The sequence below is a fragment of the Pseudorca crassidens genome, chromosome 11, assembly GCF_039906515.1.
Source record: "Pseudorca crassidens isolate mPseCra1 chromosome 11, mPseCra1.hap1, whole genome shotgun sequence".
NCBI classification, from domain to species: domain Eukaryota; kingdom Metazoa; phylum Chordata; class Mammalia; order Artiodactyla; family Delphinidae; genus Pseudorca; species Pseudorca crassidens.
The window spans coordinates 80,345,462-80,371,833 of NC_090306.1; the positions used below are offsets into that span (position 1 = coordinate 80,345,462).

General features: G+C 42.5%; 1 protein-coding gene and 1 non-coding gene across 6 annotated transcripts in view; both read right to left on the reverse strand.

The window, feature by feature from the left end:
• The window catches only part of TMCC3 (transmembrane and coiled-coil domain family 3), a 266,192-nt gene that overhangs the window by 17,523 nt on the left and 222,297 nt on the right, over positions 1-26,372 (reverse strand). The window contains exon 1 of one of the 5 annotated variants that reach the window (XM_067697565.1): positions 20,140-20,251. The exons of 3 other annotated variants lie outside the window; for them this stretch is intronic. The gene's annotated coding sequence lies outside the window, so the exon portion shown is untranslated. Of the gene's footprint in view, positions 1-12,426; positions 12,556-20,139; positions 20,252-26,372 lie in introns of those variants that run through there. One more of the 5 variants, XM_067697567.1, reaches the window with a different exon arrangement.
• On the reverse strand, positions 4,862-4,968 carry LOC137203083 (U6 spliceosomal RNA). Its single transcript, XR_010932910.1, has one exon. It is a non-coding gene; the product is annotated as a U6 spliceosomal RNA (small nuclear RNA).

The following is a 26,372-nucleotide window of genomic DNA, read 5'->3' on the forward strand; positions in this document are numbered from 1 at the left end:
TTTTGCAGGTTTTTGTGGCCTAAGTGTCCGAGCCAACACAGCTGACATTCTGTAGTCTTACTCATTTCAGCTGAAATCTAACTTTAGGTGTAGCATCAAGGCTGTTCCTCTGGTGTGCCAGTCAGAATGCGCTAGGCTTTGCTGGGGTAACCATCGACGTCAAAATCCCAGGGGCTTGAAAAAAGGGAAAGGCTTCTCTCTCGCTCATGCTAACAAGCCTGCTGCTGGTAGGCTGAGGGACCCAGGCTGTGATGGAGCCCCTACCATCAGGAACGCTGCTGGTGGCCACGGCAGGGGCAGGGAACTTGGCGAATCGTCCACTGGTTCCTAAAGATTGCCCCAGAAGGGACTCCTGGGCTTCCTGAACTCACTGCACTGGCCCTACCTAACTTCAATCCTACCACACGCCCGGGAGGAAAAAGTATCCTGTTAGTGACACGTGCTATATCCTATTGGCTAAAAAATCTGAGACAGGTTCTACTATTAGTACCATTTTACAAATGAGAAAACTAGATGCAGAGAAGCTAAGTAAATTGCCTAGTAAACATCAGAGATAGGACTGAAATCCAGGCCGTCTGTCTTCAGAGCATGCTTCCCTGACAATACTGACCGAGTACTTTGATTATGAGTCAGGCATTATGCTAAATATTTTTTATGTATTCACATATTCTTCACACCAGCCCTATTTTACGAGAAAAGCAAGCCTCATAAAGAATATGTATGTTTCTTGAAATCCCCAGAAAATAAACAGCTTAGCTGGGGCTCCACTCGGTTTATATGAACTATGCAAGACTCTGGGAGATCTATACAAGCCACCAACTGCGTGAGCACCCATTCTGTAGTGTCCCTCACATGGTCACCCGGACTTCTGTGGGCACTCCGGGTTCGGTCCAGACCCAACCCTCAGGCTGAGCTTGAAATCTTCATCCACGCGACTTCCTACCAAGGCCCTGGTGTTGCCACCTGAAGCCACACCCCTCTCGGGTTTGGCACGGCCTGTAAAGTCCATTCCACTTCATCCATGCTCTAAAAGGCAGACAGTGACTGAGGCAAAATAATTTTATGAGGATAAAAAAGCTATTGCTTTTATCAGAATCATGCCCATGCATTTACAATCACAAAGAGAAGAAGGAGAAGGAGAAAAATGGTAAAAACCAGAAAAGCAAGTAAGACAAGGAGCCTATAAAGAAGATGCTGGGGCCTTACAAGTGAAGAGTTGATATCTAGATATATACAGGAACAGGCGCTCAGCAGATAAGCCATGGACTTGCCCGGAGAGAAGGGAAGACACCCTTCCCTAGGTTGGGTGACAGAGCTGAGAAAACAAGGCACTGCTCAGCATGGCCCTGAAGGGGGGAACTTTGTACGTTCTATCAGAAGAATGTGAGCTTTATATCACTTTCTTTTTCTTTTTTTAATGTATTTATTACTTTTGACTGCGTTGGGTCTTCGTTGCTGAGCGTGGGCTCTAACGGCTGCGAGCAGGGGCTACTCTGTTGCGGTGTGCGGGCTTCTTATTGCGGTGGCTTCTCTTGTCGCGGAGCACGGGCTCTAGGCACGCGGGCTCAGTAGTTGTGGCGCATGGGCTTAGTTGCTTCGCGGCATGTGGGATCTTCCTGGACCAGGGCTCGAACTCATGTTCCCTGCACTGGCAGGTGGATTCTTAACCATTGTGCCACCAGGGAAGTCCCTATATCACTTCCTTACTGGTAATATACATGATGCTACCAAGCCATCTTCCCTCTTGCTACACTGTGGTCACCTGATATGCACTTGCAAAATGTCTAGCCACTCAGTGAATATGGAACCCAGGGAAGCCAACCCATTCACGGGACCCTAGCATCAAACATCTGGTTTTCTTGCTAACTGAGCCAATCTGTACTGGAAAAATAACTCTGAAGGCTCAATAAGCATCCTTATCAAGACGTCACTACTCCAGATACCTATACAGAATATTCAAGACCTATATTTGAGAAGAAAGCTACTTCTCCACACTACATGCTCAAAATGAAAAAGCCAAAAAGACCCTCATGTGGTATCCAAAAGGATATGTTATTAGTAAAGTGTCTTAGTACAATGTTTGTTCTAATTTGTTTAGACAAAGAGCACTTCCTTTCATAGTCCACTTCTGACAGTGGTACATTCTGTTCACGGTGTACGGAACAGGAATTGAGTCACTAGTTTTTACCATAAAGGTTTTATTTCTCCCCACCTCTTCCTCTTGGTATCCCTGAAAAAAGAAAATCTGTAGCATCAAAAGTTCTCTTTCTTGACTGCAGGTAAAGTAAACCTGGAATCAAGGATCCTTTGGAACCGGGGCTGGAATACACGTACTTTTGAAAGCCCAATCCTCTATCCACAGATACTGCTAATTAACAGTGTAAGGGAGATTAGGCAAAGTGTTCAGGGTTCTCAAAAACAAATTCTTCAAATATCTTCAAGCACTTACAAACACTTGATACTGTAATTAGAAATAATTATCTTCTCATTTAACTTCTACCAGGCAACAGTGGTAGGGAAATGACTTTGAGTTACATACACCAGGAAAAATACCTATTTCTTCAAAAGAGCCTTCAATTAATGCAAACTAATCCCTTACCTGGTGAGGATTTACTGTGTACTTTATAATCTACACAAGAATTAAATTAAAGGAGGGGGGAGGCCAGATTAAAAAAGACTGTGCCTTGAAGAGCAGAAGGGGAAGGGTATGGTAATGAAAATACCAGTCTACACTGAGAACCACGGGCAGCTAAAGGACAGCCATGTCCCCGAGGGAGGGAGCGGTGGAGGCTGTGAGGAGACCTGAGAAAAGGGTGCTACTGAGAGGAGGAAGGACTCTCTGGGAACCCCATGTACCTCAAAAACAGGCAAGTTTAGGGACGGGAAGTGAGCCCCTAACGCCGGCCCCTCACCTCTACCAAGAACTCCGCCTTCCTGATGGAAGGGGTCACAGTTCCTTCTTGCGGGGGAGACGCGGGATGGTGAGTCCTAAAAAAGGGGAAACAGGAAGCCCCAAACTTAGGAGTAAACTAGAATAAGCGTCATTGAGGCTTTTAGTTCCTATACCCAGAACAAACCAAGGGAAGGGGTGAGTGAGAACCCCTGGGCACTAACCTAACAACTTCGGAGGGGTTCTGGGATCCGTCCCCACCATGGTTATTCCCCGTCCGTTCCTAGCAGCGTCTGTCAGCAAAACCTTCCCAGGAAAGGGACCTGAGCACTCGCTTTGAGGGTTAAGGGAGAAGGGATGTTCTGCTCCAGGAGAAGCACCCCCAGGAACTGAGGGAGCAGAGGCAGCTCTAAGGGGCAAAAACTGGTTCCCCAGGCCCTGATCCAGTGGGCAGAGCAGAATGGCTGGAAAGGAAGGCTGCGGGCAGAAGGCCTGCCGCCCCCCAGGGCCGAGGCCTAACCTTCTCCTTTTCCTATAGCATTTATTCACTGCCTCTCCTACCCCCGAAACATGGAGGGTGAGTGTTCTTGGCAGGGACGTGTGCTTAAGCTAAGCTTCTGAGCGATAACTACGAATCCCAGGCCTGTCCTGCTGTCTTTCGGCATCTCCAATCTGAACAAGGTGTCTGAAGGACACGTATCGCCCTCTTAGATACACAATGATGGATAACTTCGTATGAGTGGCAGTCACCTGCAACAGAAGTTACTTTCAGAGGTGGAAGGATCCTTGGAGATCTCACTTGGCCTAATGCCTGCTTTTAAAAGAAGCAGCCTGAATACATACCCGAGTAACTTTTCATTTCAATCTATGCTCTGTTCATTACAGGTGCCCTACATAAAAGGGAAGGCAATTTGTCTACTAAAGTATAGCTTCTTGGATCAATACATAAAGTGGATATAACAGTAAATATGATAGGGGTGTCTATCAGATACCAATAATCATGTTTCCCTTTTTGCTGTGGATACTAGGAAGTTCAGAACCAAACTGAGAGTAACTGTTAGACTTGACAATGAGCCTATTTGCTTTTCCTTCCTTTTTTAGAACTTTTGGGTATTATTGCTACTCCACCTATATTTTCCATTTGCCTATCATAACCTGATTCTCATTGGAAAGAGGTAGGTGAACTTTAATCTAAAGATGCTAGGCATGTCAGGCTGCCTGGAGATGAAACTAGACTCACTCCCAAATGTAACTGGGGGAATGTGGTCAAACACACTGAGCTTATAAGTTGGCACAGCTCTTTCCATCCTCCTTTCCCAGGGCACCCAGAGAAAGCAGGGTCACAACTTGGTCCATGTCCTTTGAAAAGATGCTATATTAAGACTGAGCCAGAAAATGGCATTTGGTACTCAGGCCCTAAAGCACATTCCCTAAGCAAACCGAAGCCTCATAATTGAACTATTCCCTGCAGACCAGGGGTTTAATTTGTTTTTGGTACTATAACAAATACGGGGTAGGGGCATATGTACTGGATGACCTGTAGTATAGAATTCTGTTTTAAATGGATCAGAACACTACTAGACATCACACAGGGCTTAGAAATAACATAGCTAAGTTATGAGGGAGCAAAGGAAAATTGATCTATATTCATTTCTTTCCCTTTTGCAATACTGAAGTTATTTCCCTTGAGCAACTTTATTTTTTCTAATGTAAGCCAGCAGCATTTTCACCAAATAGCAATTGGAAATAAAAAGCTGCTTTCAGTTCTACCAAAATTATAAACAGCATTACATTTAAAGAAACAACCTTTAGATGTCCATGAAAAATGCATTCAATCAACATTTTGATATTTATTAGTATGGAAAAACAACCTTACTTTGAAGCCATGCTGGACCTTCAAATGAGACAATCAATATAACAACTCTGACTTCTTTGGACTGAATAAAATTATCTTTTTATTTTTTAGTTTTTTAAAATACGGAACGCTTCATGAATTTGCGTGTCATCCTTGCGCAGGGGCCATGCTGATCTTCTCTGTATCGTTTCAATTTTAGTATATGTGCTGCCGAAGCGAGCACAAAATTATCTTTTTAAAAGATAAAACAGACCATGTCCTGTTCCTTCTCAAAAATCTTTTAAGTTCCCTAAAGTGTGAAACCCTTAGCGAAGAATTTAAAATGCTCTTGATCAGGGTCCCGTCTTACCCTATACCAGCAGACTCATCCGTAATGCTACTGTGAGCACATCTACGCACCAGCACCAGAGTAAGAATGCAGCTTGATACACGCTCTCCTTTAATCCCCGCAGCTCCATGAAGTAGGCGCCATTAGCTTTGCTTTACAGATTTGGAAGTGAGGAGCCATCAGATAAGTCATGGTTACGGCTAATAAGACACAGAACCAAGATTTGTACCAAGCTCTAAAGCTTTTAACCTTCACTGCATTCCATTAGTCCAATAAACCCCAGAATGCTTCACGCACTCTCCTAAATCTCCGTGTTAAGTACCTCACCCTGGCCTTCCATACCTCCATCCCCAGGTACCTTCCAAGGACCAACCCAAACACTGTCTCTTCCACAAAGCCTCCCCCATTCCCATGCCCAGCTTCCTTTATACTCTCCCCCAAATCTGCATGTTCCCCTTTTCCAGTACTTCTTCTCTAGGTCTGGTAAGCATTTGTGTAACATTTGTTCCCCCACTGTCTTGAAGCCTGGAGGGGAGGGAATGTCTCCTAAGCCACCTGTGTCCTGCCCCACATTCCTTCCTCAATAGGACCTTGTTATCTGTTGCGTGAATCAACGGTTGACAGAGCCAACTGGGGCAGCCAGTTGTCCCACATGTTTAACATCCTCTCAGCTGCTTGCAACGAGATCAAGAAGAACCTACAGCTGAGGTGGTGCTGGACTGCTTTCAAGACAGACTGGACTTTGGACTGTTAATTAATGGCTGTGATTCATGCAAGAGATCAGATATTCAGGAGACGAATGTGTCTCACGGCTCTTAGCTGCTCCAAGCAGAATACAGGCAACCAATTATCAAACGACAGATTCTAAGACCCACAATGTACAGAACATGCAGGTGTACTCCCTTCCTAAGTGACATTTCCGCTGCGGTTACCATCCTAACTGTTGCAGAGAACTAGGTGCCTGCTCCTTCTAACACATCCATGTCTGAGCTCAATCCATTATTTGTGGTAGCATATAAGGAAGCAGTCTTGTATTGCATTAAATGAAAAACTTTAAAAAATAATTTCGCCAATACACCAGCAAGAATGTCAAGGGTACAGATGATCCCTGAACAACATGGGTTTGAAATGCACAGGTCCACTTACACACAGATTTGTTTTCAATCAATACTACGGCACTACACAACCTGTGGCTGAATCTGCGGAAGCTGGGGCCGACTACGGGACTTGATCATCCAAGGATTTCGGTTTTCAAGGCGGGTCCTGGAAACAACGCCCCAGGGATACCAAGGGACGATTATAGCTCCTTGTGCCTTAGGAAATCACAGTTCAATAGAATAGGAACACAAAAATAAAGGAGCCCTTTTATCCTCTGAAGTCTAAGAAGGCAATGACTTGTTTAAGGCCAAAAGCAGGCATCAAGGAGAATGGTCCAAAAGAGGACAGGATCTTGGCAAGATAGTTCAAATTTATTTTAAAGAGAAGCTACTAGTTACTAAGGACTTATTAAGTATCGTATAATTTTCTAAATGCTTCACAAACATTATTTTATTTTTCCTTTTAAGAATCTGAGATTACAACAATTATTCTCATTTCCAGATCGAAAAAGTAAGGGACTTATCTGAAGTCATAAAGCTCGCATGTAGAAGAGCTGTGATTCCACCTGGCTCCAAGGGCTGGGCTTTCATAATATTTCCAACCTCTACTGAGATCCTACTGCATATACCAGACCCTTTCCTAGACATGAACACGTTTTCCATAACCCTTACAACGCCTAAAATTTCCTTTACTTAAATCACTGTGCTACCGTTAAATATTACAAAGTAAAAAGTATGCATGGTAGAGAAACCAGAAGGGAGAATACTAACGGACGGCTTTGGACAGCTCTTGGTGCTATATGGCAATTACTGGAGATATTCCAAATTTGACATTTAATAAGTAAAACGAAACACTAGCTTAAATCCCAAGATATCTTGTGTAATAAAAAATGTAGGCTGCTTCTGTTTTAACCATTTTAAAAATGATTCTCAATGCCAGGGGAACATGCCAGTTTACACATCAACTCCCTCTTTTGGCTAAAGCTCTAGTGGATACTGTTATCATTAGAGGCTCTGCTACCAAGATGCAGATAAGAGGAGGCTTCCTTCTCCCACAGCTACAGCAGTTCACAAGCACCAAAGAGTCATGTTTCGGAGAGACAATAGTCCTCTAGGAACTTACTGTTTTGTAATCTGGGAGGAAGGAAACTGCAAGAAATGAATTGAATTGTGGATTGTGATTTTTAAGATAAACACTATACCATGACCCTTCTTAGAATCCAAGTCTGTATTTGGGTTGACTGTATTTCCAAACGGAGGCAACAGCCTTCTAGGGCCACTCACAATACTTGCAGCAACTAGCCAGCTCAAATTCACAGGAAAAGCCCTGATTCCAAAGCCGTGTGTCCTAAACAGAGCTTAACTGTGGCACAGTGGTAGCCTAAGCTAGTGGTTTAAGAGCACAGATTCAGAGCCAGACTATGCAGGTTCAAATCTCAGCTCTGCCATGTTAATTGTATCCCCTTGGGCAAGTAGTTACTTACTCTATGACTCAGTTTCCTCGTCTGTGAAGCGGGGGCAGGTGTCGACTTCACAGGGTGACTGTGAGTATGAAATGAATTAATATTTATGAGGTGCTTGGAACAGGGCCTTGTACAGAATAAGTGCTGTAAGTGTGAGCTATCGTTTATGAAACACAACATACCCCCAATAGGTGGGAACTTCAGAAAAGTCCAGAGCCAAGAACAATGGTGCTGCTGTTGTCATGATTAAGCTCTTCCAGTGGAAGCTGAGCACTGCCACCCCATGGAATCTGCTTGTGCGTGCATCTGCATCTTGCCGCAGAGAGGGAGGAGTCTCAAACGCACGCCAGGAAGTGCCTTAAGGATCATGTTTCGATGAACCTGAACAGCAAAGCTAATACTTCTTAAAACTGCCCACCAACCCAAAAGCAGACGACCTAGTATTCGAGTGATTTAATCTAACTTTTAAAAAGGTACGGTACCTCTAATGACTAAAATTTTAAATCTCAATATCTGGTCCTTAATTTTTAAGTAAGTGTCATTAATCTTCTAGGTTGCTATTTTCAGTAAAACCAGAACTCTAAATTAAGACCCTAAAGACAGATGTCTAACATTTCCTATCTCTAAGTCTTTAGGCAAAACAAGGGGAAATTGTATTAGAAAAGCTTATCTAATGATTATAACTTGCTACTTTCTCTAAAAAACCTCCTAAATTATTTCTTGAGAGTATTATGTCATGGAAGCTTGTCTTTATATAAAGTGTGAGTTTTTTTTCAATCAGGCTATAGTTAATCCCATGACCTTATCTATCAATGGCTTCATTCTCTAATTTTACCAGGTTCTCTCTCCTTCATCCCTTATTCAAGCTGCCACCAAATTCTGTTATTTCTTTGTCTAGCAATTTCTCTCTAGATTGACACTTCCTTGCTATTTCCAGGTCCATCTACCTGAATCCGGCCCCCAACTCGCTACCTCACATATACAAAGGGCAATGGTTTAATCGGGTTTCATTGCTTTCAACATTTTACTTCTATCTAGTCCATGGCGAATCCTTACACTCGTCTTCTAAACTTCCACTTACATCATGTTACAAAATGCTCAAGATGTACGATTCTTCTTTTTAATAAAGGAATTGGGTTCTTCCTCCTGTTGGTATTTAATCTGAGTAATTTTTCCCATTCCAGTTCTCCAATGTCTTCCTCCTTTCTTCCAACCTCCACCAGACAGATCCCAGCATTGTAGAACACAATACATTTCTGTACTTTTTTTTTAACCTCAGTAGTTACATCATTCCCTTTGGACACAACATTTCCAAGGCCTCTCTGTCTTATCCAAATCCTACCATTCCTTCAAAAATCTCTTCCTTGAGGCCCATGTCACTTCCTATCCTTCCTGATCCATTTTGGCTCTTATTTATACTGTTGAGTGGGGGTCCCTACTTGTTTTATCTTCCTTGTTGGATTTTTAGATTACTAGAAGTATTCATTTTTTAGACACCACACAATACTCAGCACAGAACTAGCAGTATCACTGGGTAGCAAATACTTATTATAACCAACTTTCCTATGCTATAAAGCAGTATATTCCCAATTCTGAATGAGACCCATAGTAGGAAATACATATGTACCACTACATACATACATATGTGCACATGTATACACACATACATAACTGAAACACAAATTTTATCAAACACTTATCTTTATACATGCAACAGTATTTAAAAAAACACGGTTAGCTCATTTTTTAGACAACTGCGTATTAGGAAATTACAATTAATTTTGTTAGGCATGTTAATTTTATTATATAGGAAAAGTCCTTATTTTTAGATACATATCAGAAAAGATATGCCCTGATATCTGTATGTAACATACATACACGCAGACACAAAGCAAATGTGAAAATGTTTGTTGAATCTGGGTAACACAGATGGGTATCTGCCGTACTCTTCCTTCTGCCTTTCCGTCTAAAAATATAAAATGATAGTTGCTATTCATTAAATCTATTTCATAACCAACGAATGGGTTTCAATTCTGTTTGAAAACCAGTGCTTTATAATTAGGAAAAAAGATAAGCCACTTGTTTCTATGTTTACTGATTATATTGAAGGAGGCTCTAGCATTCTGAAGAATGTTAGTAAGGGATTTAATCTTCCATTGCTTTGGGTCCACTAATCTCTTCTTTAAAAGCCTTCCTATGGAACTTTCTATGAATCACTACTACCTTAGCAGAAAGGTATAAGATTAAGGACTACTTTTTTACTTACAGAGATCACAGAATCAGAATTTACCCTAAGACTTCTAATCCTAAAAATAATCTTTGTGGTTTTCATTGAGGCTTTAAAAGAACAACATCCGGGAACGGCAAAAGTTCAAGACAACGCACTGAAACTGAAAACATCATAATAAACACGCACATTGGTTTAAACGTTCCCCTTCTTTAAGCACTGGTTCTAATAAAAGAAGAAGTTCCATAAACAGAATCAGTAACACCTCAATTTAATTGACACAAAGAGGGAAGTACAATATTATAGATGAATGAAAGAAATTTCCAGATAACTGAAATTCTTACCATTTATGGGCCAACGTATTAAGTCTTGCTGATGACTGATTTCTAAACTACTAGCTTCCCGAGACTGCTTTCCTGTTAACTGGGATCATCCATGTGACCAAGTCTGAATTGTGACGCAGCATGTTGACCTCAGGAAGAAACCTGGTCTAGATCCACGCGGGACCTGGGGTCTAGTTAACCCTCCAGTCTTAGGTCCCTCACTTGAGAAAATGAAGTGTCTGAACTCTGCAACCTCTAAGCCTTTGCAGCTCTTCTTCTCAACAGTTCTATCGCTACTAGGTCTGTAAAGCTGGCAGCCCTCAGCACATACCAATTAACACACATTGAATATTTACACTTCCGTATAATGAATCTTATTCACCAAAATGAAAATGAAGCAAAAAGCAGTTAAAAATAATATGCAGCAAGTAAAAAGAAGGAACAATTATTAACACACAACATAAGTGAATCTCAATAATGTCATTCTTAATGAAAGAAACTACATACCCAAAAGGACATGCTCTATGATTCCAAGGATAGGGAGGTCAGAACTGGTTACACTCGTGGGGAAGCAGGGGAAGGGAGAATGATCTGCCAGAAGGTGGCACAAGGGAGTGCTGGGTACGGACAACACTGACACAGGGGACAGTTACATGGTGCAACACAGGTAAAAATCATCCAACTGTACATTTAAGATGTATGCGTGTTACTACAAGTTATTCCACAAAATAGTTTAAAAAATTAAGTAAATAAAATACAAAAAAATCATAGAAAATACAAATTCAGGAGCTGTCGAAACTACTATTTTATCTTTACAGTACCTATAACATATAAGTACTCAATAAATGCATGTTGATTAACATACAAACTTGTTCAGTTCTAGCAGGAAAAGAACTTCAATTTACCAATGGTGTGTCAATTCATATTGCACTTTGTCAGCTCTTTAACATATTTAAAGTTTCGGAAATTTTCATGATACTCTCTAATAAATATTTGTTTTCAGTACCAGAATATAGAAGAGCAAATGTACAAAATACAGAAAAGGAGTAGAAATCTGTATGGTATACTAGCAGGGCACTAATACCTATGGTGTAACTAAATACATCAGATTTAGACACGAAAATATTTCATCTTACATTCTGCAAAAGGCAGCAAAATCCTAAATACCATGTTGATGCAGATTGAAAATGACCTGGTTCATTACATAATAGTTATTTAGAAAGCCAATGCTTCTCAAAGAGGCTGAATTTAACTAAAAGCACACAAAGTACGACTAAGGCTTACTCGCTGACTTAGCCCCAATTGTTTTTATGACAGTTAAAGGAACTGATTAATTTAGGTTCCAAGCCAGGTCCCCTAAGATACAGAACTGACACTTAAAAAATGTTTTTCTGGGCATTTTTTGTGAGCCAGGCAGCATCCTAAAAGCACTGGAGTCAGAAAGATGAATATGCTAAATTTTAGCCTAGGAGTTGTTGGGCTGGGAGACATACAGAACTATACAACTGTAGAAAAATGTAATATGGACTACAGGAAACAAAGAAGTGGAAATAAGTAAGGCTTCAGTGAGACACCTGCTAAGAAGATGATATTTGACGTGGCCTTAGAAGAGGAGGCTCAAAAACCAGCCAAGAGAACCGTATCCACAGAGGCAAACAGTAGAATATTTAGGAAACGAAAAGTTTCTTTGGGTGTCTAGAATTTAGAGCTAAATGGGTCATCCTAAGTCAGGGTTTGATCGAGGGCTGGGGCAAAAAAGAGGTACAGGGCAAGTATTTCTAAAGGGAGGAGGCATGAAACTCTGAAGAATACAGACAGCCTGTGGCAGGCTCTATGTAAACCATGCTAGACTTGACACTTTATCATGCAGGCAAGGGGAAATTTTTTTAATCATAAAAATAAAATATTGAGAAACAGAGAAGTTGAAATAGCAAAATGAGTAGGGGGAAAATCACCCATAACCCCCCCTAAATATAGACACTGCTTAGATTCTTATTAATTTTTTAACAACACAGAACCATGACTATACTGTACATATAGGGATTTCAGACTTGGTTCATGTACTGCGCATAGTCACATAAGGATTTATTAATGAATTTGGAAGACTTCATCATTATGTGCCTGTACACTCACACTGCACTGCACAGCAACACTAAGTGGGTCTCTGTCTGGGATGCAGGGATCAGGTAACCAGATCTACTATTAAAAAAATCATGTGAAGTTAAGGGCTGTTGAATTCTCACCTGAAGTAACCGTATCCATCACATGATGGAAGATCAGACATTTTGTCTCAGAAATACATGATTGATTATTTATTCCATCTCTACTCATCTGAAATGCTAAACTAATTATCACAGTGCCCGGTGCTTTTTATCAGAAGGGTCGGACAGATGACAAAGGGCAAAATTTTTACCTAGGATGAAAGAAAAGGCAAGAATTATAAAACAACTCCCCTGAAGGATACACTTCTTTTTGTCTTTTATTTACGGATTGAAAAAAGAAATCCTTCAACATATGCATGTTGCAAATCATATTCTCCTCTCTGTAAGCCACAGTTACAGAAAACAACTCAAGATTCTTCTGACTGTAGGAAGGCACCACAGTACACCTAATCTACACTGTGTTATCTATTATGACTCAAATTCTGTAGGAAAAATATTTAAAAATCCAAATTAGATTTGTAAAAGGGAAAAAAAAAAAGCCTGTGAAGGATAGAAGGTAGTTTGGGAAAGCTTCAATGACAGATGCTTTTTTTCTCTCTTTACTGGGAACTGGAACCAAATCACGGGCCTGTACCTGGCTTAGTGCCCTAACTTCCCAACGAGACTGCAAAAACTCTCAGACAGGACACCTGCTCTGAGCTGATTACAGAACTGCCTTGTGCAGAATTACCATTGGAAAACATTAACTTTGTGCCCAAATGGAAGAGTGCCTACTTCCCTAAGATATATGAATGGTAGGGTTTTCTTTTGCCTTACTTTGGGAAAGCTGATGAACTAGTAAGACTCCAAGGGCTGCTAACTACACACTAATACTCCAGTGTGGTACACTTTATTAATTTGACTCAGTCCATCTACCTTATTCAGCATTCCAAAATGTTAGAGAACCATCTGTTCAAGATTCACCAACTGAGAACACTATGAAACCTCATTCAGCCCAAGACGTTATTGAATTTGATGAACTGAAACTTCTTTGATTTCTATACTTGATGATGCCTGTGATGTCATCCTTACTTTAGATGTTCCTTTGACTGATGTTTTATTAATAAGGCCACTGTAAATGTATCTGCAAGGACCATAATCCCTGTGTCAGAAAATTTTGCTCAACTGCTTTTCATACTAGGTTAACATGCAGTCAACAATTACTGAACGTATACTTCATATTACAGGGCTGACTCAAAGTGTTCAATCATATCTAATCAGAGGCAAGGGTATGTTTATTTTATTAAGTATCACATCCTTCAAAGAAACCAAATATTATATATAAACAGTGGGAAAGTGATGAACATAATTAGGCAAGAATTAAATGACAAGCAGAGTTGGGCATTATCATTTTTTTACCACTAATATAGCATCTTTCATTGAAAATTCGATAAATCTTGCCAAATGTTCTTGCCCCAACCTAGGATATGATTATCTGAAAGTGTTCCAAGTCAGTTCTGAATTTCACACTGAACAACTGACAGGCATTCAGGTTTTTGAGGCTCACTGCTAAGTCTTTCCTCCCCCTTGCCTCACACATTACTAAGTTCTCTTTCTTTTTTGATGTTCTAACACCTAACCCTTCCTTTCTTTCCAACATCTGATACCTGCTCGGTTCAGGTCCTCTATACTGCATATCTGGACTCCTGTAACCATCTCTTAACTCATCTCACTGTCTCCAGGCTGCCCCGCCGTCAATGGTCACCGCAGTTGTCTATAGGATGAGGTCCAAATTCCATTACTTGAAAAGTCAAGGTCTTCCATGTCTTGACCCAATCCTGTCTCTCTCCAGATTTTGTACACACACCTTCTTTCCTAGACCAAATGACCTGATCCAGTGATCTCTGACCAGATCAAGAACAACATACCCAGATCACTTCTACTAACTCACCTTACCTTTGTTCATGCGCACCCCACAACATGCAGTCCAGCCACACCTTCCACCTCCACCATCTACCTGGTGCCTGCCACGTGCCCGTCAGCATGACAGATGTTTGACATATTTTGTCTCTAATCCCCACCCCAATCCTACAAGTTATGTTTAGTCTATCATGATGAGTATCAAAGAAATCAGAGGCTTTGACAAGTTCACAAACTAGTGAGTGATGAGCCTAAGCTCCAGCTCAGGTCTGATTCCATAGCCTATGTTCTTTCTAAAACTTCAGGCTTCCTGGAATACCATCCCCAACTCTCTACTTACCAAAACCTTGGGGTTCCTTCAGAGTCTGACTCAGTTTAACCTCTTCCACACAGAGGTGTTTCTTATCACCTCCAATCTAGTAAACAGTGCTTACTCAGAACCCCTGCTGCTCTTACTGTCTGAGTCCCTCTGGTTGCACTAAATTCATTACTGCCTCATATCATTAGTTGCCTTATTCTTTTTCCCCCTTGTTTGCAGTCCCACAGCCTCATATTGCCTCTTGAACACAGTAGGCACTCAACTGTCCTATAACTGAGTTCTCTACTTTGACAGCATTTCCTATGGATAAAATTCCACATCAGGTAGGATAATTTCAGTAACTGGATAAAAGACGTTCAATAATAAGAGCACTTATGATGTCACAAACTAAGAAGATCAGCGGACAGGGCTAATTTGGTGGCTTAAAAATGTTATCAGGGGGCTTCCCTGGTGGTGCAGTGGTTGAGAATCCGCCTGCCAATGCAGGGGATACTGGGTTGGAGCCCTGGACCGGGAAGATCCCACATGCTGCAGAGCAACTAAGCTTGCACACCACGACTACTGAGCCTGCACTCTACAGCCCGAGAGACACAACTACTGAGCCGGTGGGCGACAACGACTGAAGCCCATGCGCCTAGAGCCCTTGCTCCACAACAAGAGAAGGCATCGCAATGAGAAGCCCGCGCACCGCAACAAAGAGTAGCCCCCGCTCGCCACAACTAGAGAAAGCCCACACGCAGCAACTAGAGAAAGCCCGCGTGCAGCAATGAAGACCAAACTCAGCCAAAAATAAATTAAAATAAATAAATAAATAAAGAATGTTATCAAAGATCCAAGCTCTTGTCAATTCTTCATTATACTATCTTCAGGGCATTTGCAAGTTCTCTCATGGAGGCAAGTGAGCTACTGCAGTTTTAAGAATCACATGTAGACAATTTCTGGCTATATATGAGAATACTGCTCTTCTTTCATATTTTGTTAGGAAGGAAAATATTTTCCAGAAACTCCTCAGCAGATTTCTCCTTAGGTCCCTCTGGCCGGGCCTGAGTCATATGTCCATGCGCTAGCTGCAAGGGAGGCTGTGGAAGCAGTATCTAACATTTTCAGCCTCTACTGTACGGGCTCTGCCAGCCAGGCAGAAAGGGAAGGAAAATGGTGTTTGGATAGGCAACCAACACCTTTAGAGAAATATTAATGCAATGATAAGCTCTGTTTAATGAAAGTCCTCCACGGTCCCAAGAGATTAATTATCTTAAGAAAGGTTTGCTAATCAGGTTATGAGAAATACTCCTGTTACAATAAGGTGCTGTTTGCACTAGAAGTAGGAGAGAAGAGGACTGGAATCTCCCAGCTCTTTAGCCAACAAATTGTGAACACATTCCTTTCCCTCATATCCTTAAATATCGCAATCTCTTCCAGCACTATGACCATCACAAGGAAGGAAAGGCAAGCAGAAAAAAAACTTGTTCTCTTCAGCTTCCATACAGTTCTCCAAACACATTAAAACAGGTAAAAAAAAAAAAAAAATTTTGAGAGATTTAAAGAACAGAAGTGAAGATGAAAATATTTATGTCTTTGCCTCCTTCTCCTATTCTTTGCTTCTTCTAACAGGACAGTCTGCCTTTATCACCACCATCACCACTACCACCACCATTACGTTTCCAATTCTGGAATCAGCTTAGATATCCATTAATGGAGAGCCACTTAAAAAACTATTACAATGGAAAACAATGCAGACGCTAAAATAGAGGTGGATCTCAACTGGCTACTACGGGAAACTGTCCAAACTAAACTGTTAAGCAAGAAAGATACAGAGCTATATATCTATAGTACACACTCATTTGTGCTTTAAAAGAGGGGCAGTGGTGGGGTTTACATAAATGTGATACAAGTGTACTCTATTTGTAGAGAAATTTCTAGAAGGATGTCTTAGGAATTGTGGATGGTAATTACCTTTGGGGAATAGGATTGGGAATCTGGGACCAGAGATACTTTTTGTTTTATATTCTCTTTTTGGTATACTTTGGTTTGTCCCCACCTTGTATTGTCATATTTTTTTTATTTTAATTTATTTATTTATTTATTTATTTATTGCGGTAGGAAGGCCTCTCACTGTTGTGGCCTCTCCTGTTGCGGAGCACAGGCTCCGGACACGCAGGCTCAGTGGCCATTGCTCACAGGCCCAGCCGCTCTGCGGCATGCGGGATCTTCCCGGACCAGGGCACGAACCCGTGTCCCCTGCATCGGCAGGCGGACTCTCAACCACTGCGCCACCAGGGAAGTCCATGTCATATTTTTTTTAAACCCACTTTGAGGTTGAGTCTGCAACCTCAAAGCAAATACCTACAAAATTTCATTAGCTCACTTAACATACTTCTTTGTTTCCTCTTAGGACCTGTGATTTTAATAATAATAGCAAAATAACTGGCCTCAATATTCAGGATAGTATTTTTGTAACTCAAACTAACTTGATTTAGTTTATGTAATTACTTTTACTCCCTACTGAAAAGAGGGCTTTTAAATCCAATTTCCCAAGGAAGTAAGACCACGTCTCAAAAGGTAGTTCTTTAAAAAAGTTGTGGAACTAAGCTGGAATTACCAAGTCATAATTAGCAGTTTTCAAAAGAAAATCCCATAAAAAATAATGTATACTAATGTTACACCACTTTTATATGATGTAACCAAAATACCATCTCTTCAAGGGACAAATCCTACTGAAACATTTCTATTGAGAACTCAGTTTCCTAATGCTCACAGCTTCGAATCTATTCCATGTGGGCAATGATTTTTCCCACAGAGGGTCTTCACTGAGAACACCACAGACGCGGATGACACCAGTGTGTGACCGGCATATACAGTTGTCCCTTGGCATCGTAAGGAATGGTTCCAGGGGCACCCCTCATGATGCCCAAGTCCCGTATGTTAAATGGTTTTGCATTCACAGGGTTGGAGAGCCAACTCTACGTATTCACTCATCTGTGGTAGCTGAAGAGACTCACAGGGTCCACCGAGTGACAGTTTACATGTGGCTCATGTGACTCTGGAGGGCTACATTGTTTTATTTGTGATTCTCAGGTTCTAAAGGTTGATTTTTGCCTTTCAAAAATGGTTTCTGTAACAGCTACGAAAAGCATTAAAGCTATCTCCTTAAGGTTGAAGTTGCTCAGGACCCAAAACAAGGCAGGACTACTTCCATTAAAAAATTTTTCGATGGTCCTAGAATTTATTTTTAAATGAAGCAATGGAATTGGATTCCAAGATATATCTGAAATGTTTACATTTACTGAATTCTTAAAACATGAAAAATTGTTTGGCATTTGAACATACACAAGCTCTAGAGACCCAGAAATTCCATTCCTAAGAACAAGTGCCCACGTTAGGACAGTGCATGAAAAATATTCATAGCAGCAATGTCCACAACAGAAAACAACAGTAACGACCACCCAAAATAACCCAAAGGTCTACAGGCAATAGAATGGATACACGTACCTTGTGTGCATTTGTACAGTGGAATGAAATGAACCAGAGCTTCAAGACTTAAAGTGGGTAAGTTTTAAAAGCAGCAAGTCAAAGAAGAACACATGCAGTATGAACTCCACTTTATAAAGTTCAAATGCAGGCAAACTCTTGTTTAGGTATAAACACGCAGGTAGTAAACGATAGAGAAAAAGCAAGGGGACGGTTAACACAAACCTGGGGACAGCATCACCTCCTGGGTGAGGAGGCCTGTGATAGCGGGATATGAATCAGGGAAAAGGTCAGAGGGTCAAGTCTGATTTCCTGCCCTGGGTTTTAGGTGCAGGGGTGTTTCATGTTACTTTCTAAAATAGAATATCTTCTATATATAATATTTTACAAACACTTAAAAATAAAAACTATGGAATGAATTACACAGTAAAATAAACTGAGTGTGCATGTGTGCGTGTGTGTACACGTTTAAGTTATATGATAAATAACATCTTCTTTTAATCCCATTGCTTTTATCTCTGGGTCTATACTTAACTCTTTGGGTAATAATGTTAAAATCTAAATTTGAGGCCCTACTTAAATTGTGACCTGGATTCAAAGGCCCTCAGGCCACCTCCTGCAATAAATAGGTCCAGACTTAAGTCTCCCTGGGTCATTATCCTCAGTGGCTCACACCCTGGAATGTGAAGGATGTAGTCAGGAGAGAGCCCCAAATTCCCCCCAGGCTACAAAGTAACCGCCAGGCAGCCTGCAAACAACCCATGTTTGTACTTTTGGTAACCGACTGAGTTCTTCAGTGGCTGCAAGAGGGGAACAGAGAGGAGGAAGAGCCTGAGGGGAGCGGCTGGCCGGCGTTGCAAGGGCTTCTCCAGAAGAGCCCGTCAACCGGCGGCTGGCAAGAAGAGACCCATTCCTAGCCTTGCACAGACGGCAGCTATAGTTGTTTCACAAGCTGTGCTCTAGCAGTTTGGGTGGTAATTTCTCCCTTTCATTCCAACTGAAACCGTGCACATCAATCTCTGTCAATCACTGCGCTCACAATGCTATGAGGCTATTAAGATGCTCTGCTGTCAGAACAACTAGCCCTCCAATTATTTTTGCAACTAGCCCTCCAATTTTTTTTTAACAACAGAAATTTAATCTCCAAGATTCAAAGGATCACACAATAAGCAGCAAACTCCTCCAACTCTCCATACCCCTCACCCCCCCACACCCAAGCTGTTTGTTTCCAAAGGTTGGGGATCATTATCAACAACAAGCCCACCTTTGTGACATTCCAGGTAAACATTTAATACAGAACTAACTGGGGGAAAAATGACCTGAATTCATAAAAGTGTTCAAAATATTTTAACGTCCAGGAAATGAAAGACTATTTATTTTGCAGCAATATCCCAAAGTCTTCGCTGACACAGATGCACACACACAACCACAAATTGAATACGGATTCCCCATGAGCTCAAGCAGCTCTTATAGGCAGAGTTCAGGTGATGTGGAACCTTCTCTGTCCCACAGGGGGCACTGCATCCACCACCACGGGGTGGCTGAGGACAGCCGGCGGGGGAGCCCTGATTCTTCAGATCACGACGCTTCCCCTCCGCTGCTTGCTCTCCCAACCACAGCCACCACACCACACGCTGTCTCGCAGTCAGTTCTGTGGAGTCTGAAGTTTCAAGGAGGGATGTCCGCTTCTCAACAGACCGGGTGTTAAAGTACAACGTTAGACTCCAACTCAGCCTGGTCAGACCCGGGATCACTTTCAAAATGACAGGGAAGTAAGAGGAGAACTGGCTCTTTTCCAGCCAGTAGCCGGCAGGCTCCTACTCAGTCAGATATTTGCTCACCTCTTAAATCAGACTCACTGAATTTACATTTTTAAAGGACCAAACCATAAGGATTTTGGTGGCTCATTAGGAGTTTCAGCAGTTTAAGTATCTAGAAATCCAGTGAGAGATTACGGAAGGACTCAGCCAAGCATAAAGACAACTATTAAAAGCCCCCAAATAACCTGTATGTCTTTCAAGCATCTCATAGGATACGAATTACTACACAGCTCTACGATACATATTTACACAGCCTGGTTGAAACCGCAGAGCGGGGAGGAGACTTACCAAACGCCGCACCACAAATCAGGGAGCAGACTGGGATCAGCAAACAGTTCACTCCCCACCCTGTCTGAGAGGCATCTGAGCCTGTAAGGCAGGCAGGCTGGATAGTCAAACAGCTCCTACCATGACTCACCCTGAGCTTTGGAGATACTGCTCACGTATCTCTGGGTATTCCCGTGTTTGTCTCCGAGAAACTCCACACCCTGCACTGTAACCAATGCTACTGCCCGCAATAATACACTGTATTCAACCCACTGCTGACAAACGGGCTCTTGGTACTGTCAGAAGAAAAGATACGCATTCTGTATATTTGGAGAGAGGCAGACTAGAACAAAGTCCTGTTGTCACACAACTCTGGGGGTGGGAGAGGACCTTAGAGGATGTCCAGCCTGGCACTCCTGATTTACCGACTAGGAAACAGGCTCAATTCAACAAACTCCAGTTGGGCAGAGCCAATGCAAAGCAGTGAACCGAGCACAGGAAACCCCAACATGGATGAAGGCAGGGCGAGCGGTAAGCGGTCCAAGCGCATAGGGAAGGGCAGTGAGTGGGGTCAGGAGACTCTTTCCTCTGTTGCTTCATTCATGAGACACATGCTCGCCGGTGCCTTCGAGTCTCAGACGCGCGAGGCGTGCTGGAGTTGCAAAGGGATGAGTGCCATAGGAGGTGTACACGGTGCTAGAAGGCAGCACTTGGGAGGGGTAGCCAGGGTGGGGGGCACAGAGGAGGGGGAGGAAGGCAGGAGAGGAAACAAGGCTGGTGCAAGGCAGGAAGAAAGAGACTTGTCAGTCAGAAGGTGCTTCAGGTAGTGCGCTCTGATTCATTCGGCCAGACGGCATGTGAAGATGTGAAGGGTACCGGGCACGGCAAAGGAGGCAGGAGAAGAACTGGGTCAGCAGACAGGGATGACATTTTGAGGGCTCCAGTTACATCACGCCAAGGTGTTTAGATTTCAGCTGATAGGACAGGTGGCAGCCGCTAAAGGGATTAGGATAATCAGATCCCTGTTTCAGACAAGTCCTTCTGAAAAAGCAGGAGAGCAAATGCATCTCAGTGGAGCGGACTGGAGCCAGCTGTAGTCATCTAAGGCGAGAGCTGGTGACGGCTGGATGCAGGGTGGTCCTGGGAAAGGAGAGAACAGCGTCTGAAGCAGACAAAGGAGGCAGCATCAAAAGGGCGTGATACCAATCGGATGGGGAGTGAACGGCAGAGTCACGGAAAACCCCACTTGTTTCATCCCTTCTGGTGGCCAAAAGATCAAGCCAAGCACAAGGCAGGCAACTGAGGAGAGGTAGGAGAAGGAAGAGATTTGGGGTAGCGGAGGATTCAGCATCAGACATAATGAATCCGAGGCTCCTGTGGGACATTTAAGCACAGGTGTCCAGAGGGGCACTCAGAGAGAAGGGGCTTAAGAAAGAGAACTGGAGCCCATCAGTGACAGTGCCTTGGGGCAGCTCACCGATACTTCCGTGTCAGGCAGACCTGATCAAATCCCCAGTCTGCCACTTAGCAGCTGTATGACCTCCGGCAAGTAAATTAACCTTTTTGAGACTGTAGTCTCATATGAGGAAATTCCTCCTGGAATGTAATAAGATCAGTAAAGAACCTTCTGTCAGGCCAGACACAAATATTAAATATTTTTCTCTTGCCCTTTTGTGATCATATACTGCTTTTTATTATAATAATTTGAGTACTAACCTCTGTAACAGATTACAAGTTGCCTTGCTGTCAGTCACCAGTCTTTGAATCCCCTTTGACCTTCCTGGCATGAAGAGATTCTCAAATATTTGAACTGCCATAAGTCAAATGAAAAACTCAGGCCAGAATGAGTCTAGGAGACCAGGGTTTCTTGCCCTTGACATTAAATAACTAACGCAAAGATCTCAAAATGGTTATGTGGTTTATACGGTACTGATTTAATTCTGTGTTGGGGGTGTGATGGGGGGAGAAAAGGGCTATGGGGGTTCGCAAAAGAAAGAAAATTTTGTCGGGTCTAATAAAGCCCTGTCAAAGTAACAGAACTTTACTCTTTGCGTAAAACTATACCGTAATGTTTAAGAGGAAGAGTGTCTACTGATGTTAGTATTTACACAGCCTCTATCCTCTGGCTCAGTTCAAGTAAAGGTCTTAAATTAAATTTTAAATAATGAATTCTAGCAAATGGGTCTTGCCTTAAACCAAATTTTAAATCAACAGTATACTCTGTATATAACAAGAAATATATACGTTCTTTGTTAGGCTCATTTTGCTTTATTTATAACTCTTAAATGGACATTTAAAAACTACAATAAGGGGGACTTCCTTGCTGGTCCAGTGGTTAAGAATCTGCCTTCCAATGCAGGGGACTCAGGTTCGATCTCTGGTCAGGGAACTAAGATCTCACATGCCACAGGGCAACTAAGCCTGCACGCCGCAACTACTGAGCCCGTGTGCCACAACTAGAGAGAAGCCTGTGCACCACAACGAAGAGCCCGTGTGCCGCAACAAAGATCCCATGTGCCACACCTAAGACCCGACACAGCCAAATTAAACAAACAGAAAAAAACTACAATAAGGGACTTCCCTGGTGGTCCAGTGGGTAAGACTGTGCTCCCAATGCAGGGGACCCGGGTCTGATCCCTGGTCGGGGAACTAGATCCCGCATGCATGCCGCAATTAAAAGGAAAAAAAAAGACCCCCACATGCCGCAACTAAGGATCCCACGGGCTGCAATGAAGATCCTGCATACCGCAACTAAGACCCAGAGCAGCCTAAATAAATATTAACAAAAAAAAAAACTACAATAAGATTTAAAAATCATACTGACCACTAAGGCACACAGAATTCAACTCCACATAGCCAAGCTTGTTCAGTTTTCTCCTGGTTTTGCCTTCAAATTTAGGCTGTAATTTGCCTTACCCATTTTTTAAAATTTTATTTATTCATTTATTTAATTTTTGGCTGCATTGGGTCTTCGCTGCTGCACGCAGGCTTTCACTAGTTGCAGTGAGCGGGGGCTACTCTTTGTTGCGGGGCGCAGGCTTCTCATTGTGGTGGCTTCTCTTGTTGCAGAGCACAGGCTCTAGGCGCGCGGGCTTCAGCAGTTGTGGCACAAGGGCTTCAGCAGTTGTGGCTTGCGGGCTCTAGAGCACAGGCTCAGTAGTTTTGGCGCACGGGCTTAGTTGCTCTGCAGCATGTGGGATCTTCCCGGACCAGGGCTCGAACCCGTGTCCCCTGCATTGGCAGGCGGATTCTTAACCACTGAACCACCAGGGAAGCCCTGTCTTACCCATTTTTATGGCTGCCTCCCTAGTCTGAAAACATCTTGGTCACTGGATATTTTATTTCATCTCCAACTTACTTGGCTGAAACACATTAACGATCACCTCTTCCTTGCTTCCTGATCCTTCCCTGGTAGCTTTAGATATTCTCATTCTTTCATCGACAGCCTAGTTTAGCATACCTACTTCATGTTCTGTGTCTAGTCATAAATATCTCCAAAAAATTCTCACAGGTTTCCAATATAAATTTGTTTTACGATTGTCTCAAAGTTCTCTAGTTGTTTGGCTCATTTAACTATTCTGATTCAAGACAGAGAATGATCCAATTCACAGCTATGGTCTTCGGGACTTGTTTAATTCCCAGCTGCCTTCGACTCGGCCACAGGTGGTACGGCTCAAGCATGACCAATTTTAGAGGGCACTTGGGTACCTACGCGCTGAGGAAGAACATGTATCCCTCTCCCCAACATGCCCAGCCCTAACCCGAGGTTCTTGCTGCTCTTAGATTGTCTGGACTCCGGATGGCTCCCTTTAAACTCACACAATACAGCCGGCCATCCCTCTTTAGCCAATATCTAAGATTCTGACTCCTCACTGACATACCGACCCCCTCCGAGATACCCCCCAGTCCTTCCCTGCCTTGAATGGACTTGAACTTCCCAGACTTGAATAGACTCAACTAATTTTCTGTGTGTCTATAAGATCCTCTCCTATCTTGCTGTCACTAGGAGGCAAAATGAAGGCAGAGAGACAGAGCCAGGCCGTATGGCAACGGCCACTAAACCAGCGCAATCCCCCTGCCACCTGGCTCCTGACCTGCATTAAGGAGATGCACACACATCTGACTGACAGACTACTGAGATGTAATTCTTTCCATTTAGACGTTACTTTGAAACACACATTACACACACCTAACTACTACACCATGACTGACAATAGACGTGTTTAAAATGAAGAGCATCTCATCACAATGCTTCACCCAAAACTGCCCTACGGCATCTACTAAAGGAGCAGGTCAGATCCAGGAAACCGTTTACCATAATCTAGAGCATGATTTTCTCATTATCACATTCTGCTGCAGGGCTGCCTGACTCGCTTCCCAACCCAGTTCAGGTTCTGTGAGCTCGTGTGATCCAAAGCCCCTCTCCTGGCAAATGGAGTGTTAGTTACTTGCTTTGTCAAGCCATTCTCTATTCTCTTCTCCCTCTGAAAACCCGAGATATCTTTTTAATTATTCTCTTTCTCAAGAAATATCTCATTTAATTCCTTCAACCAGAGGCCCTGGTGACACAGGTTTTGAGTAAACAAGGAGAGTTAGCTGCTTATCTGCTGCATCAGAACCAACTGGGGCAGGAAAGCCTTTCGAAAATAAAAGATTTCCCCGGTAAACTGGTACAGCCCTCTGGAAGGACATCTTGTTCCCATCTATCCCTATTTAAAAGACACATGCCCTTTAACCCAACAATTTTGCTTTTAGAAATTTATCCATATACGGTTACAGAAAAAAAGATGTACAAAAATACTCAGTACAGTATTACGAGGCAAAACAAACATGGAAAAAAGCACTCTCGAAGGAACTTAAATTGTATTATCAGTAGGAGACTGGTTAAATAAATGATATATATAGGTTTTGTGAGAACATTGTTTGAGAGAACATTTCTGTAAAGATACATAAGAAACTTAACATCATTTATCTCTGGGGATAAGGATGAGAAGTTGGAAAGAGACTGCATTTTCTACCATGTGCCCTTTAGTACTACGGGATATTTTTCCTATGAACTTGCACTTTTTAAGTGTAGCTAGTTAATAGGAAAACAAAGTGAACCTTCATAATTTGGGCTTACATGGATGATCTACAAGACACTTCATTTAACAATGTCATTCAATCTTCGTTAAAAAGGAAATAGAACGAGGAACAAACAGAAACTCTATAGAGCGGATATACATTAAAATGTATTTGCTCCGGCAGGTAATGATCTCATCATTACACTTTAGGAACCCTTGTCTTAGCCTCTCAGAAGACCAGGCTTCTTTTCTCCAAAGTACCTGCTGTATGTGTTATAGACTCTTCCATAATCTAAGTGGCTCAATTTAACCATCGCCCTTGTGCTAAACATGTGTGCTGACACTTAAACTTAGTTTTACTCTGGAAATTGGGGTGAGGTTGGGAGGAGCCCACAACTTTTGTCAAAACCTTGGAAAGAAAAAAAAAAAAAAAAAAAAAAGACTGATGCTCAAGCTCCAGATAGGATTTACTGACTCCTTGGGTCTGGGAGTCCAATTCCTATATTTTTTAACCAGCTCTCCAGGTAATTTCTACACTGCTGGTCCTACCTCACGCACACCAGAAGTAACCATGCTTAGCAAACACTGTGTCTTATCCAAACGAAACTACACACGACAGAGTAGAAAATTCTATAAACAAAGGTGTTCACTATTGCATCACGCCACGATTTTAAAACAATTTTTTTCGAACACTGATACGGAGTTTGGAGCCAGCGCTGGCTGTAAGCAGAACCCACCAGGCCCTCCCATCAAAGCTTCTGGCTTATCTGAGGTGGGGTACGGCGGGGGGGGAACATGTAGAAAAGCCACCTTTGGGGCTGGAAGGGACCTCACGTAGTGTAGACTGATTGATGTTTCTCAGATCGTGGCTGCGATCACCTGATCACACATCCTCCTTTCTCCCTCCCACCCCCACCCCATTCTCATGTCCAAATAAAGTCTGAGAACTACCAAGCTCTTCTGGTATTTCCTGAACATCCAACTGTAAGATCACCTAGGGCCCCTGCTATCCTTGCCCCACCCTAGACCTAGTGAATCAGAATCTCTAATAGAGGTTCTAGATGTTAAACCAGTGACCCAGGTTGTTCTCATAAACAGGGAATTCTGGGAATCACCAATTCCAGTCAAACTCATTTTAAGATAAGGAAGTCAAGGCTCAAGGTGTTAAATAAGTTTCCCAAGGACTTACCA